The following is a 12,634-nucleotide window of genomic DNA, read 5'->3' as shown; positions in this document are numbered from 1 at the left end:
TTTTGACCTGGAACATTTCGCTCACGGCCATACCACCCTGGACCAGCCCGATCTCGTCTGATCTCGGAAGCCAAGCAGGGTTGGGCCTGGTTAGTACTTGGATGGGAGACCGCCTGGGAATACCAGGTGCTGTGAGCATTTTCACACTTTTTCACCTGTCAAAAAAAAAAAAAAAAGAAGTTTTTCATTGAGATATCCCAATTTTGACCGAGCAAGTGGCGTGAAGGTACTCTTCACGAAAAGACAGTGTTTGATGCAAAAAAAGCCATTTATACGAGTTTTGACCTGGAACATTTCGCTCACGGCCATACCACCCTGGACCAGCCCGATCTCGTCTGATCTCGGAAGCCAAGCAGGGTTGGGCCTGGTTAGTACTTGGATGGGAGACCGCCTGGGAATACCAGGTGCTGTGAGCATTTTCACACTTTTTCACCTGTCAAAAAAAAAAAAAAAAGAAGTTTTTCATTGAGATATCCCAATTTTGACCGAGCAAGTGGCGTGAAGGTACTCTTCACGAAAAGACAGTGTTTGATGCAAAAAAAGCCATTTATACGAGTTTTGACCTGGAACATTTCGCTCACGGCCATACCACCCTGGACCAGCCCGATCTCGTCTGATCTCGGAAGCCAAGCAGGGTTGGGCCTGGTTAGTACTTGGATGGGAGACCGCCTGGGAATACCAGGTGCTGTGAGCATTTTCACACTTTTTCACCTGTCAAAAAAAAAAAAAAAAAAAAAAAAAGAAGTTTTTCATTGAGATATCCCAATTTTTACCGAGCAAGTGGCGTGAAGGTACTCTTCACGAAAAGACAGTGTTTGATGCAAAAAAAGCCATTTATACGAGTTTTGACCTGGAACATTTCGCTCACGGCCATACCACCCTGGACCAGCCCGATCTCGTCTGATCTCGGAAGCCAAGCAGGGTTGGGCCTGGTTAGTACTTGGATGGGAGACCGCCTGGGAATACCAGGTGCTGTGAGCATTTTCACACTTTTTCACCTGTCAAAAAAAAAAAAAAAAAAAAAAAAAGAAGTTTTTCATTGAGATATCCCAATTTTGACCGAGCAAGTGGCGTGAAGGTACTCTTCACGAAAAGACAGTGTTTGATGCAAAAAAAGCAATTTATACGAGTTTTGACCTGGAACATTTCGCTCACGGCCATACCACCCTGGACCAGCCCGATCTCGTCTGATCTCGGAAGCCAAGCAGGGTTGGGCCTGGTTAGTACTTGGATGGGAGACCGCCTGGGAATACCAGGTGCTGTGAGCATTTTCACACTTTTTCACCTGTCAAAAAAAAAAAAAAAAGAAGTTTTTCATTGAGATATCCCAATTTTGACCGAGCAAGTGGCGTGAAGGTACTCTTCACGAAAAGACAGTGTTTGATGCAAAAAAAGCAATTTATACGAGTTTTGACCTGGAACATTTCGCTCACGGCCATACCACCCTGGACCAGCCCGATCTCGTCTGATCTCGGAAGCCAAGCAGGGTTGGGCCTGGTTAGTACTTGGATGGGAGACCGCCTGGGAATACCAGGTGCTGTGAGCATTTTCACACTTTTTCACCTGTCAAAAAAAAAAAAAAAAGAAGTTTTTCATTGAGATATCCCAATTTTGACCGAGCAAGTGGCGTGAAGGTACTCTTCACGAAAAGACAGTGTTTGATATAAAAAAGGCCGTTTTGACCTGGAACATTTCGCTCACGGCCATACCACCCTGGACCAGCCCGATCTCGTCTGATCTCGGAAGCCAAGCAGGGTTGGGCCTGGTTAGTACTTGGATGGGAGACCGCCTGGGAATACCAGGTGCTGTGAGCATTTTCACACTTTTTCACCTGTCAAAAAAAAAAAAAAAAGAAGTTTTTCATTGAGATATCCCAATTTTGACCGAGCAAGTGGCGTGAAGGTACTCTTCACGAAAAGACAGTGTTTGATATAAAAAAGGCCGTTTTGACCTGGAACATTTCGCTCACGGCCATACCACCCTGGACCAGCCCGATCTCGTCTGATCTCGGAAGCCAAGCAGGGTTGGGCCTGGTTAGTACTTGGATGGGAGACCGCCTGGGAATACCAGGTGCTGTGAGCATTTTCACACTTTTTCACCTGTCAAAAAAAAAAAAAAAAAAAAAAAAAAGAAGTTTTTCATTGAGATATCCCAATTTTGACCGAGCAAGTGGCGTGAAGGTACTCTTCACGAAAAGACAGTGTTTGATATAAAAAAGGCCGTTTTGACCTGGAACATTTCGCTCACGGCCATACCACCCTGGACCAGCCCGATCTCGTCTGATCTCGGAAGCCAAGCAGGGTTGGGCCTGGTTAGTACTTGGATGGGAGACCGCCTGGGAATACCAGGTGCTGTGAGCATTTTCACACTTTTTCACCTGTCAAAAAAAAAAAAAAAAGAAGTTTTTCATTGAGATATCCCAATTTTGACCGAGCAAGTGGCGTGAAGGTACTCTTCACGAAAAGACAGTGTTTGATGCAAAAAAAGCAATTTATACGAGTTTTGACCTGGAACATTTCGCTCACGGCCATACCACCCTGGACCCGCCCGATCTCGTCTGATCTCGGAAGCCAAGCAGGGTTTGGCCTGTTTAGTACTTGGATGGGAGACCGCCTGGGAATACCTGGTGCTGTGAGCATTTTCATACTTTTTCACCTGTCAAAAAAAAAAAAAAAAAAAAAAAGAAGTTTTTCATTGAGATATCCCAATTTTGACCGAGCAAGTGGCATGAAGGTACTCTTCACGAAAAGACAGTGTTTGATATAAAAAAGGCCGTTTTGACCTGGAACATTTCGCTCACGGCCATACCACCCTGGACCAGCCCGATCTCGTCTGATCTCGGAAGCCAAGCAGGGTTGGGCCTGATTAGTACTTGGATGGGAGACCGCCTGGGAATACCAGGTGCTGTGAGCATTTTCACACTTTTTCACCTGTCAAAAAAAAAAAAAAAAAAAAAAGAAGTTTTTCATTGAGATATCCCAATTTTGACCGAGCAAGTGGCGTGAAGGTACTCTTCACGAAAAGACAGTGTTTGATATAAAAAAGGCCGTTTTGACCTGGAACATTTCGCTCACGGCCATACCACCCTGGACCAGCCCGATCTCGTCTGATCTCGGAAGCCAAGCAGGGTTGGGCCTGGTTAGTACTTGGATGGGAGACCGCCTGGGAATACCAGGTGCTGTGAGCATTTTCACACTTTTTCACCTGTCAAAAAAAAAAAAAAAAGAAGTTTTTCATTGAGATATCCCAATTTTGACCGAGCAAGTGGCGTGAAGGTACTCTTCACGAAAAGACAGTGTTTGATGCAAAAAAAGCAATTTATACGAGTTTTGACCTGGAACATTTCGCTCACGGCCATACCACCCTGGACCCGCCCGATCTCGTCTGATCTCGGAAGCCAAGCAGGGTTTGGCCTGTTTAGTACTTGGATGGGAGACCGCCTGGGAATACCTGGTGCTGTGAGCATTTTCATACTTTTTCACCTGTCAAAAAAAAAAAAAAAAAAAAAAAGAAGTTTTTCATTGAGATATCCCAATTTTGACCGAGCAAGTGGCGTGAAGGTACTCTTCACGAAAAGACAGTGTTTGATATAAAAAAGGCCGTTTTGACCTGGAACATTTCGCTCACGGCCATACCACCCTGGACCAGCCCGATCTCGTCTGATCTCGGAAGCCAAGCAGGGTTGGGCCTGATTAGTACTTGGATGGGAGACCGCCTGGGAATACCAGGTGCTGTGAGCATTTTCACACTTTTTCACCTGTCAAAAAAAAAAAAAAAAAAAAAAGAAGTTTTTCATTGAGATATCCCAATTTTGACCGAGCAAGTGGCGTGAAGGTACTCTTCACGAAAAGACAGTGTTTGATATAAAAAAGGCCGTTTTGACCTGGAACATTTCGCTCACGGCCATACCACCCTGGACCAGCCCGATCTCGTCTGATCTCGGAAGCCAAGCAGGGTTGGGCCTGGTTAGTACTTGGATGGGAGACCGCCTGGGAATACCAGGTGCTGTGAGCATTTTCACACTTTTTCACCTGTCAAAAAAAAAAAAGAAAAAAAAAAAAGAAGTTTTTTATTGAGATATCCCAATTTTGACCGAGCAAGTGGCGTGAAGGTACTCTTCACGAAAAGACAGTGTTTGATATAAAAAAGGCCGTTTTGACCTGGAACATTTCGCTCACGGCCATACCACCCTGGACCAGCCCGATCTCGTCTGATCTCGGAAGCCAAGCAGGGTTGGGCCTGGTTAGTACTTGGATGGGAGACCGCCTGGGAATACCAGGTGCTGTGAGCATTTTCACACTTTTTCACCTGTCAAAAAAAAAAAAAAAAGAAGTTTTTCATTGAGATATCCCAATTTTGACCGAGCAAGTGGCGTGAAGGTACTCTTCACGAAAAGACAGTGTTTGATGCAAAAAAAGCCATTTATACGAGTTTTGACCTGGAACATTTCGCTCACGGCCATACCACCCTGGACCAGCCCCTTTGCAATCAGTGCAGGTGCGTGCAATTTGTGGTGTGCTGCATGGTCTGGAGCTGGAGGTTTGGGAGTTTTTTTTGAGTTTTTAATCGTTATTTTGATCTTTTTCATTTACTTTTTGCAGTTCTTTTGTTTGTTCCCCTCCCAGTAAACTTACTGGGAGGTGGATTTTTTGTTTTTTTGTGAGCATGGCTCAAAGGACGGACAACACGGCATCGGACACTGGAATGGACACGACAAAGGCAAGGAAAAGTCTGAATGAATCTGTAAATAATAGAAAGAACGAAGAAAGAAGAATGAAATTTATGAAAGAACTCACTGTGGTGTTGGAGTTGACGGAGGGAGCACAAATCACGCCACTTGCATTCTTAAAATCGACTCAGGAGGTGTGCGGCTCCATAGTAGCGTGCAGACTCATCTCGAAGGACAAATATGAAGTAACCGTCAGTACCACTAAAGCGAAGGAGCGGCTCCTGGACGGGTACTGCATTGGAGGAGTCAGGGTTCACGCCCGTGACATCTCGGTGGATGAGCTGGTCGTGTCCTTCATGGGGCTGCCGGCTTATATCGAGGACGAGGAGATCCTGGCCAAGCTCTACGCCTGGGGGGTCTCTGCGGTCTCCGAGGTGAGGAGGAGAATGTGGCCGGGGACGAACGTGGCGGACGGCACCAGGTTTGTACGGGTAAGGTTCACGGACACGGTGCAGTCCTTACCGTATTCTGTCAGGTTTGACACCGCGGGGGGCCCCGAGTACTTCAGGGTAATACACGACAGGCAGGTGCGGGTGTGTAGGGGGTGTCTCCAGCCTGGCCATATTCTGAGGGAGTGCCCTGACTTTCTGTGCCGCAACTGCGGGAGCCAGGGGCATTACGCGCGCGAGTGCGTCGCGCAGCGGGCCCCGAAGTGCAGAGAGTGCCGCATGTTCCGCCACTTATGTCCGTGTGGTGCGGGTGACAGAGAGGAGGACAGAGGGGAGGACAGAGGGGAGGACAGGGAGGACGCCATTGGAGGAGAGAGCAGTGACGTGGCCCAGAACGTGCCCGCAACTGCTCTCTCCGAAGTAGAGGAGTTTTTGGAGGAGGAGGCTGTGGAGGAGTCAGGGGAGCCAGAGGTGTCTGGCTCCTCTTGCTCCTCTGACTCCTCAGACGAGGAGGCGTCCGTCGCACTGGAGATGGTGCTCGGCTCAGCGCTGGCGTCTGGGAAGGTGGGAGCAGGACAAACTGCTCCTCCTGACCAGAGGGAGGGGACTCGTGAGGGTCCAACTCCTAAGCCCGTGGAGGAAGAGGCTGAACCCGGGAGGAGGATGGGTGCGGGACAGGCCCCGCATCTTACCTCCAAAGGGGGGGACATCACCACAGGGCTGGGTGATGATCCCAAGCTCCAGTCGGACGGTGGTAAGAGGGGACAGGTGGAGAAGAAGGATAAGAAAGGGGCAAGACGCAGGAAGCAGGTGGCAGGAGACGGAGAGGGCGCTGCTGCTGAGAGCGGCTCTGCCTCCTCCGTTCCAACCACTTCAAAAGCGCCAGCAGAAAGCTCCATCAACCCACCATCCTCCACACGCAGCTCTGCCCCACGAGGTGAGCTCGAGACTGTTTTTAATGATGACTTCATGGATTTCTCCACCCGTGAAGTCAGAAAAAGAGTGTGGCAGTCGGATGCGACGGGCGCCAAAAAGAAGTCTAAATAAAAGATGGGTTACATCCTCCAAGGTCTCCTCTTAATGGCGTTCTCCTTGTCCTCTTGGAACGCAGGCGGCCTGCGGAGCCCAGTGCGGATGCAGAGCGCGTTACACTTTTCCAAGTGGGACGTGCTCTGCATCCAAGAAACGCACTGGGATGTCAGCCACGCGCAACAAGTGCGGAGCATGGGAGTAGGCTCTGTATTTTGGGCCCTGGGCACGGCGTGCTCGCGCGGTGTGGCCACGGTGGTGAGGCCTGGTGTCTTAGGCCAACCCACCCTGGTACACGCCGACCCAGAGGGCTCCTTCCTGGTCCTGGACTTCACGGACACAGTGAAGTTCAGACTAATTAACATCTACGCCCCGAACGATGATGGTCTGAGGAGGCAATTCTTCAAAAAAATATTTCGCTTTGCGAACGACAATACAATCATAATCGGTGACTTTAATACAACACTTTGCAAGACAGACATCGGCATTAACAACTCTTTTAAAAACAGCACTGCCAGGACAGCCCTGTTGGAAGAAGCCGCCAGCAGGAACCTGACGGAGGTGTGGCGGTTCGTCCACCCCTTCCTGAAGGATTTCTCCAGGCGGCAGGTCGTCCAGGGCGTCCTGAAGCAGTCCCGCATTGACCTCTGTTTTGCCTCCTCAGACCTGGCACAGAGAGTCAGTGGTGCTTCCTACAAGTGGTCAGGCTTGAGTGATCACTCCACTTTAGATATTTATTTTGGGTTAGTTTCATCACCGAGGAATGGAGGACTGTGGGTCCTAAACAGCTCCATCCTCGGTGATGAAACTTTTTGTAGGAAAATGGACTTTTTGTTTGATGTATTTGACATGGAGCTGGAGCTGATCGACAGCGTGGTCGATTGGTGGCCGACGGCAAAAACACGCATTAAAAAGCTCTGTGTCAATTACAGCAAACACAAGGCGTGGCTGTCGACCAGGAGGGAGACCGCTCTCCGCCAGCGCCTGCAGGTCCTGGACCAGGGCGCAGCTTCCACCACTGGCCCTGTGGATCCAGAGTACCTGGTGGTGCGCGCTGAGCTGGAGCAGCTGGAGGTAAGTAGGTGTCAGGGTGCAATTTTGAGGGCAAAAGCCAGACACACAGTCGAAGGAGAACGCTCGACAGCGTTCTTCTTCGGCTGTGAGAAGGTTACACAGGGAAAGATGCACATAGATAAGTTGATAGATAAGACAGGTAAGATTGTTTCCGAGGTAAGTGAGGTTTTAGAGACAGCGCAGGATTTCTATAGTAGGCTTTTTAGTTCAGACGGAGTGGCAGAGCAGGCTTTAGACCAGGCTGTAGGTGCTCTGGAGCGCACACTGAGCAGGGAGGATAGGGAGCTGTGCGACGCGCCTCTGTCTCTCATGGAGATAGAGGCTGCAGTCAAGAGTTTAAATACAGGGAAAAGCCCCGGAGAGGACGGACTAACCTGTGAGTTTTTCAAGCGTTTCGCTTCCAGGTTAGCTCCGATCCTACTCCTATTATATCAGGATTTTGAGAGTGAGAGTAGAGTTGGCGATGGTTTTGCGATGAGTGTCGTCACTCTGCTTTTTAAGAAGGGCGACAGGAGCAGCCTCGCCAACTACAGGCCCATTAGCCTTTTGAACGTAGACTATAAAATTTTAGCAAAGGTATTAGCAGGTAGGTTAAAGCGTGTGATTGGATCCGTCATACACCCCTCGCAGGCCTACAGCGTCCCCGGCAGGGACATCTCAGACACAGTTTTGTCTCTGAGATATCTCCTTCGGCAGATGCACGCGACCGGTGGTATTCACGTTAGTGTAGACTTTAACAAGGCGTTCGACAGAGTTGAGCATTCGTTCCTCTGGACTGTATTAGGTAAGTTAGGTTTCGGCGAACGGTTTGTTAATTGGCTACAGCTCATCTATTCCTTTGCGGTCAGTAAGGTCAAAGTCAACGGGTTTCTAACTGACTCTTTCCCCTTAAAAAGATCAGTCAGGCAGGGCTGTCCCCTCTCGTCGCTCCTCTACAGCATCGCCGCTGAGCCTTTGGCGGCCATGTTGAGGGCGGACGCGGCGGTGAGGGGACTGACCACGCCTGCGGGTAGGGAAGTCAAAATTTTTCAGTACGCAGATGACACGAATCTGATCCTCCGAGACGTGGAGAGCCTGAACGCCTCTCTCCACGTGCTCAATGTTTACGGCCTCGCTTCAGGGGCCAAAATCAATTTCGATAAAACCACGGTTAAATTTTGCGGCAGCGTCACGCCTGTTCCTCTCCCTGTCCAGCTCCGGGAGGCCGGGGACTCCTACAAGGTCCTCGGCGTCCCCCTGGGCAGAGACGAGGAGGCGTGTCGTACTGCACTTTGGTCGCCTTTGTGCGAGAAAATTACAGCGCGCTTGAATTTTTGGAGACGTCGTAATCTGACATTAAAAGGTAAAGTCTTAGTTGTAAATTCTTTGTGCATGTCCATGTTGAACCATGCACTCTCCGTGTACGGCCTGCCGGGGGTCTATGCTAACAAATTAAGGTTAGTGATAAACCACTTTTTGTGGAATCGTGAGAGGGGCTTTATTGCACATAAGGTTATGATAGGTGAGTACGATCAGGGAGGTTTAAAGTTAGCAGATTTAGAGTTAAGGAAGAAGGCCTTCAGGCTGAAAACAATTCGGAAATTTCTAGACGTTGAGGTAGATGCTCCATGGAAGGATTATATAGGTGAGTTTGTTAATAGTCTAGGTAAGTTTGGTGTTTATAATTTGTGTTTGTTGCCCCCTGTTTCGGTCCTGGAAGGCCTCCCCCCCTTCGAGAGGGAACTCTTGGAGGCGTGGAGGACTTTCAGGCCCCTGACTGTGGCGGTTCCAGACAGCGGTGAGGGTCTCGCGCACATGCCCCTCCGTCATAACCCTGACTTGCTCTCCGCTCCCCCCGGGAAGCGCGAGTGCATGATCAGTGGGGCGATGGAGGAGGCTGGGCTGGAATATGTAGGTAAGGTATTTGACGTGAAAGGTAATTTTAGTGTAGATTACATAGGGAAGTGTTTTAGGTTAGCAGGTAAAGTGTTTAGGAGAAAGTATATTAGTGGTATGGTAAGTATTTTTAACAGGAATCTGGTCAGGCATTGGGGAAGCACTTTGGGCCAAATGGGGAGCACGACAGGTAAGTTGAATTTTAATGTATTTGTTAGCACGGGGAGGTTTAGGATTTTCACAGACCTACCCACCCGCATCCTGTATCAGTTGTTGTTGCCGGGAGTGCTTGGGCGTCCCGCCTCGGAACACAAATGGTCATTAACATTCCCCGCACGCACCATCGCAACCATCTGGGCCAACATCTTTAATTGGTACACCCCACATAACGTAGGTCATTTTGACTTCAGATTTAGACACAGGATCGTCTTTACATCCGCAGCACTGCACGCATTTCTTCCCGACAGCTACGCTGCGGACTGCCCCGTGTGCCACGGACCCCCCGAGACCCTGGAGCACATGCTGTACACCTGCCCGGCCGTCCGCCCGTTCTGGTCCCGACTGCAGGACCTCCTCGCTCGGAGGCTGTCCTGGAGGCTCCCACCGCCGGCGGCCCTAGGAGGGGACGACCAGGAGCCCTGGCTCCTCCTCTTTGGTCCCGGACAGAGTCGCTCTGGAGCCAACACCCATCTCGCCCGACTAACCCTCTCCATAGCCCGGTACACATTATATCTCAACAGGAACATCCATCTCCGTGACAATAAAACAGCAGAACCCTGGCCCATCTTCAAAGGACTCTTGGCCGCACACCTCCGACACCTCCACATGGCAGCAGAGCACCGGTTCATCACCCACCTCGTCCCCCACAACACCCTGATCCACCTCACACCCTCTGGAAACCTGGACATCCTCTTCTGACCCCGGCATCACCCCCCCCAACCACGGCATCACCCCCCATCACTGAAGAATGTTTGGAGAATGATTGTGTGTTTGATTTTCTGTAATTTTTTGTCTCGTCTCCCCCTGCCCTTGTGTATCCCATTCCCTTGCCCTTGTGTGTCATGTATGTCTGTACATTCATGTAAATATATGTAAATACTTGTTTTAAGATGTTTTTGATAATAAAAGATAAAAAAAAAAAAGACCAGCCCGATCTCGTCTGATCTCGGAAGCCAAGCAGGGTTGGGCCTGGTTAGTACTTGGATGGGAGACCGCCTGGGAATACCAGGTGCTGTGAGCATTTTCACACTTTTTCACCTGTCAAAAAAAAAAAAAAAAGAAGTTTTTCATTGAGATATCCCAATTTTGACCGAGCAAGTGGCGTGAAGGTACTCTTCACGAAAAGACAGTGTTTGATGCAAAAAAAGCAATTTATACGAGTTTTGACCTGGAACATTTCGCTCACGGCCATACCACCCTGGACCAGCCCGATCTCGTCTGATCTCGGAAGCCAAGCAGGGTTGGGCCTGATTAGTACTTGGATGGGAGACCGCCTGGGAATACCAGGTGCTGTGAGCATTTTCACACTTTTTCACCTGTCAAAAAAAAAAAAAAAAAAAAAAGAAGTTTTTCATTGAGATATCCCAATTTTGACCGAGCAAGTGGCGTGAAGGTACTCTTCACGAAAAGACAGTGTTTGATATAAAAAAGGCCGTTTTGACCTGGAACATTTCGCTCACGGCCATACCACCCTGGACCAGCCCGATCTCGTCTGATCTCGGAAGCCAAGCAGTGTTGGGCCTGGTTAGTACTTGGATGGGAGACCGCCTGGGAATACCAGGTGCTGTGAGCATTTTCACACTTTTTCACCTGTCAAAAAAAAAAAAAAAAAAAGAAGTTTTTTATTGAGATATCCCAATTTTGACCGAGCAAGTGGCGTGAAGGTACTCTTCACGAAAAGACAGTGTTTGATATAAAAAAGGCCGTTTTGACCTGGAACATTTCGCTCACGGCCATACCACCCTGGACCAGCCCGATCTCGTCTGATCTCGGAAGCCAAGCAGGGTTGGGCCTGGTTAGTACTTGGATGGGAGACCGCCTGGGAATACCAGGTGCTGTGAGCATTTTCACACTTTTTCACCTGTCAAAAAAAAAAAAAAAAGAAGTTTTTCATTGAGATATCCCAATTTTGACCGAGCAAGTGGCGTGAAGGTACTCTTCACGAAAAGACAGTGTTTGATGCAAAAAAAGCAATTTATACGAGTTTTGACCTGGAACATTTCGCTCACGGCCATACCACCCTGGACCAGCCCGATCTCGTCTGATCTCGGAAGCCAAGCAGGGTTGGGCCTGGTTAGTACTTGGATGGGAGACCGCCTGGGAATACCAGGTGCTGTGAGCATTTTCACACTTTTTCACCTGTCAAAAAAAAAAAAAAAAAAAAAAAAAAAGAAGTTTTTCATTGAGATATCCCAATTTTGACCGAGCAAGTGGCGTGAAGGTACTCTTCACGAAAAGACAGTGTTTGATATAAAAAAGGCCGTTTTGACCTGGAACATTTCGCTCACGGCCATACCACCCTGGACCAGCCCGATCTCGTCTGATCTCGGAAGCCAAGCAGTGTTGGGCCTGGTTAGTACTTGGATGGGAGACCGCCTGGGAATACCAGGTGCTGTGAGCATTTTCACACTTTTTCACCTGTCAAAAAAAAAAAAAAAAAAAGAAGTTTTTTATTGAGATATCCCAATTTTGACCGAGCAAGTGGCGTGAAGGTACTCTTCACGAAAAGACAGTGTTTGATATAAAAAAGGCCGTTTTGACCTGGAACATTTCGCTCACGGCCATACCACCCTGGACCAGCCCGATCTCGTCTGATCTCGGAAGCCAAGCAGGGTTGGGCCTGGTTAGTACTTGGATGGGAGACCGCCTGGGAATACCAGGTGCTGTGAGCATTTTCACACTTTTTCACCTGTCAAAAAAAAAAAAAAAAGAAGTTTTTCATTGAGATATCCCAATTTTGACCGAGCAAGTGGCGTGAAGGTACTCTTCACGAAAAGACAGTGTTTGATGCAAAAAAAGCAATTTATACGAGTTTTGACCTGGAACATTTCGCTCACGGCCATACCACCCTGGACCAGCCCGATCTCGTCTGATCTCGGAAGCCAAGCAGGGTTGGGCCTGGTTAGTACTTGGATGGGAGACCGCCTGGGAATACCAGGTGCTGTGAGCATTTTCACACTTTTTCACCTGTCAAAAAAAAAAAAAAAAAAAAAAGAAAGAAGTTTTTCATTGAGATATCCCAATTTTGACCGAGCAAGTGGCGTGAAGGTACTCTTCACGAAAAGACAGTGTTTGATGCAAAAAAAGCAATTTATACGAGTTTTGACCTGGAACATTTCGCTCACGGCCATACCACCCTGGACCCGCCCGATCTCGTCTGATCTCGGAAGCCAAGCAGGGTTTGGCCTGTTTAGTACTTGGATGGGAGACCGCCTGGGAATACCTGGTGCTGTGAGCATTTTCATACTTTTTCACCTGTCAAAAAAAAAAAAAAAAAAAAAAAGAAGTTTTTCATTGAGATATCCCAATTTTGACCGAG

General features: G+C 48.6%; 24 non-coding genes across 24 annotated transcripts; all 24 read left to right on the top strand.

Moving 5' to 3' along the window:
• The first annotated feature begins 19 nt into the window (after positions 1-19).
• LOC140364013 (5S ribosomal RNA) lies at positions 20-138 on the top strand. Its single transcript, XR_011927454.1, has one exon. It is a non-coding gene; the product is annotated as a 5S ribosomal RNA (ribosomal RNA).
• A 159-nt stretch (positions 139-297) lies between these two features.
• LOC140364012 (5S ribosomal RNA) lies at positions 298-416 on the top strand. Its single transcript, XR_011927453.1, has one exon. It is a non-coding gene; the product is annotated as a 5S ribosomal RNA (ribosomal RNA).
• A 159-nt stretch (positions 417-575) lies between these two features.
• On the top strand, positions 576-694 carry LOC140364011 (5S ribosomal RNA). The gene has a single exon (XR_011927452.1). It is a non-coding gene; the product is annotated as a 5S ribosomal RNA (ribosomal RNA).
• A 168-nt stretch (positions 695-862) lies between these two features.
• Positions 863-981, top strand: LOC140364010 (5S ribosomal RNA). The gene has a single exon (XR_011927451.1). It is a non-coding gene; the product is annotated as a 5S ribosomal RNA (ribosomal RNA).
• Positions 982-1,149: 168 nt separating this feature from the next.
• LOC140364008 (5S ribosomal RNA) lies at positions 1,150-1,268 on the top strand. Its single transcript, XR_011927449.1, has one exon. It is a non-coding gene; the product is annotated as a 5S ribosomal RNA (ribosomal RNA).
• Positions 1,269-1,427: 159 nt separating this feature from the next.
• LOC140364007 (5S ribosomal RNA) lies at positions 1,428-1,546 on the top strand. Its single transcript, XR_011927448.1, has one exon. It is a non-coding gene; the product is annotated as a 5S ribosomal RNA (ribosomal RNA).
• Positions 1,547-1,695: 149 nt separating this feature from the next.
• LOC140364005 (5S ribosomal RNA) lies at positions 1,696-1,814 on the top strand. The gene has a single exon (XR_011927447.1). It is a non-coding gene; the product is annotated as a 5S ribosomal RNA (ribosomal RNA).
• A 149-nt stretch (positions 1,815-1,963) lies between these two features.
• On the top strand, positions 1,964-2,082 carry LOC140364004 (5S ribosomal RNA). The gene has a single exon (XR_011927446.1). It is a non-coding gene; the product is annotated as a 5S ribosomal RNA (ribosomal RNA).
• Positions 2,083-2,241: 159 nt separating this feature from the next.
• On the top strand, positions 2,242-2,360 carry LOC140364003 (5S ribosomal RNA). Its single transcript, XR_011927445.1, has one exon. It is a non-coding gene; the product is annotated as a 5S ribosomal RNA (ribosomal RNA).
• A 159-nt stretch (positions 2,361-2,519) lies between these two features.
• On the top strand, positions 2,520-2,638 carry LOC140363707 (5S ribosomal RNA). The gene has a single exon (XR_011927168.1). It is a non-coding gene; the product is annotated as a 5S ribosomal RNA (ribosomal RNA).
• A 156-nt stretch (positions 2,639-2,794) lies between these two features.
• On the top strand, positions 2,795-2,913 carry LOC140364203 (5S ribosomal RNA). Its single transcript, XR_011927633.1, has one exon. It is a non-coding gene; the product is annotated as a 5S ribosomal RNA (ribosomal RNA).
• Positions 2,914-3,068: 155 nt separating this feature from the next.
• On the top strand, positions 3,069-3,187 carry LOC140364002 (5S ribosomal RNA). The gene has a single exon (XR_011927444.1). It is a non-coding gene; the product is annotated as a 5S ribosomal RNA (ribosomal RNA).
• A 159-nt stretch (positions 3,188-3,346) lies between these two features.
• Positions 3,347-3,465, top strand: LOC140363706 (5S ribosomal RNA). The gene has a single exon (XR_011927167.1). It is a non-coding gene; the product is annotated as a 5S ribosomal RNA (ribosomal RNA).
• A 156-nt stretch (positions 3,466-3,621) lies between these two features.
• LOC140364202 (5S ribosomal RNA) lies at positions 3,622-3,740 on the top strand. The gene has a single exon (XR_011927632.1). It is a non-coding gene; the product is annotated as a 5S ribosomal RNA (ribosomal RNA).
• Positions 3,741-3,895: 155 nt separating this feature from the next.
• LOC140364001 (5S ribosomal RNA) lies at positions 3,896-4,014 on the top strand. Its single transcript, XR_011927443.1, has one exon. It is a non-coding gene; the product is annotated as a 5S ribosomal RNA (ribosomal RNA).
• Positions 4,015-4,172: 158 nt separating this feature from the next.
• On the top strand, positions 4,173-4,291 carry LOC140364000 (5S ribosomal RNA). The gene has a single exon (XR_011927442.1). It is a non-coding gene; the product is annotated as a 5S ribosomal RNA (ribosomal RNA).
• A 6,204-nt stretch (positions 4,292-10,495) lies between these two features.
• LOC140364201 (5S ribosomal RNA) lies at positions 10,496-10,614 on the top strand. Its single transcript, XR_011927631.1, has one exon. It is a non-coding gene; the product is annotated as a 5S ribosomal RNA (ribosomal RNA).
• Positions 10,615-10,769: 155 nt separating this feature from the next.
• On the top strand, positions 10,770-10,888 carry LOC140363710 (5S ribosomal RNA). Its single transcript, XR_011927171.1, has one exon. It is a non-coding gene; the product is annotated as a 5S ribosomal RNA (ribosomal RNA).
• A 152-nt stretch (positions 10,889-11,040) lies between these two features.
• On the top strand, positions 11,041-11,159 carry LOC140363999 (5S ribosomal RNA). Its single transcript, XR_011927441.1, has one exon. It is a non-coding gene; the product is annotated as a 5S ribosomal RNA (ribosomal RNA).
• A 159-nt stretch (positions 11,160-11,318) lies between these two features.
• Positions 11,319-11,437, top strand: LOC140363998 (5S ribosomal RNA). The gene has a single exon (XR_011927440.1). It is a non-coding gene; the product is annotated as a 5S ribosomal RNA (ribosomal RNA).
• A 160-nt stretch (positions 11,438-11,597) lies between these two features.
• Positions 11,598-11,716, top strand: LOC140363708 (5S ribosomal RNA). The gene has a single exon (XR_011927169.1). It is a non-coding gene; the product is annotated as a 5S ribosomal RNA (ribosomal RNA).
• A 152-nt stretch (positions 11,717-11,868) lies between these two features.
• On the top strand, positions 11,869-11,987 carry LOC140363996 (5S ribosomal RNA). Its single transcript, XR_011927438.1, has one exon. It is a non-coding gene; the product is annotated as a 5S ribosomal RNA (ribosomal RNA).
• Positions 11,988-12,146: 159 nt separating this feature from the next.
• LOC140363995 (5S ribosomal RNA) lies at positions 12,147-12,265 on the top strand. The gene has a single exon (XR_011927437.1). It is a non-coding gene; the product is annotated as a 5S ribosomal RNA (ribosomal RNA).
• A 169-nt stretch (positions 12,266-12,434) lies between these two features.
• Positions 12,435-12,553, top strand: LOC140363705 (5S ribosomal RNA). Its single transcript, XR_011927166.1, has one exon. It is a non-coding gene; the product is annotated as a 5S ribosomal RNA (ribosomal RNA).
• Positions 12,554-12,634: the final 81 nt, after the last annotated feature.

This window comes from Eucyclogobius newberryi, unplaced genomic scaffold (genome assembly GCF_026437365.1).
Source record: "Eucyclogobius newberryi isolate DKJ021-1_F unplaced genomic scaffold, fEucNew1.0.hap1 SCAF_179, whole genome shotgun sequence".
Lineage (NCBI taxonomy): Eukaryota > Metazoa > Chordata > Actinopteri > Gobiiformes > Gobiidae > Eucyclogobius > Eucyclogobius newberryi.
The sequence above is the reverse complement of the archived record's forward strand: the minus strand, read 5'-3'. Positions and strand labels throughout refer to the sequence as shown.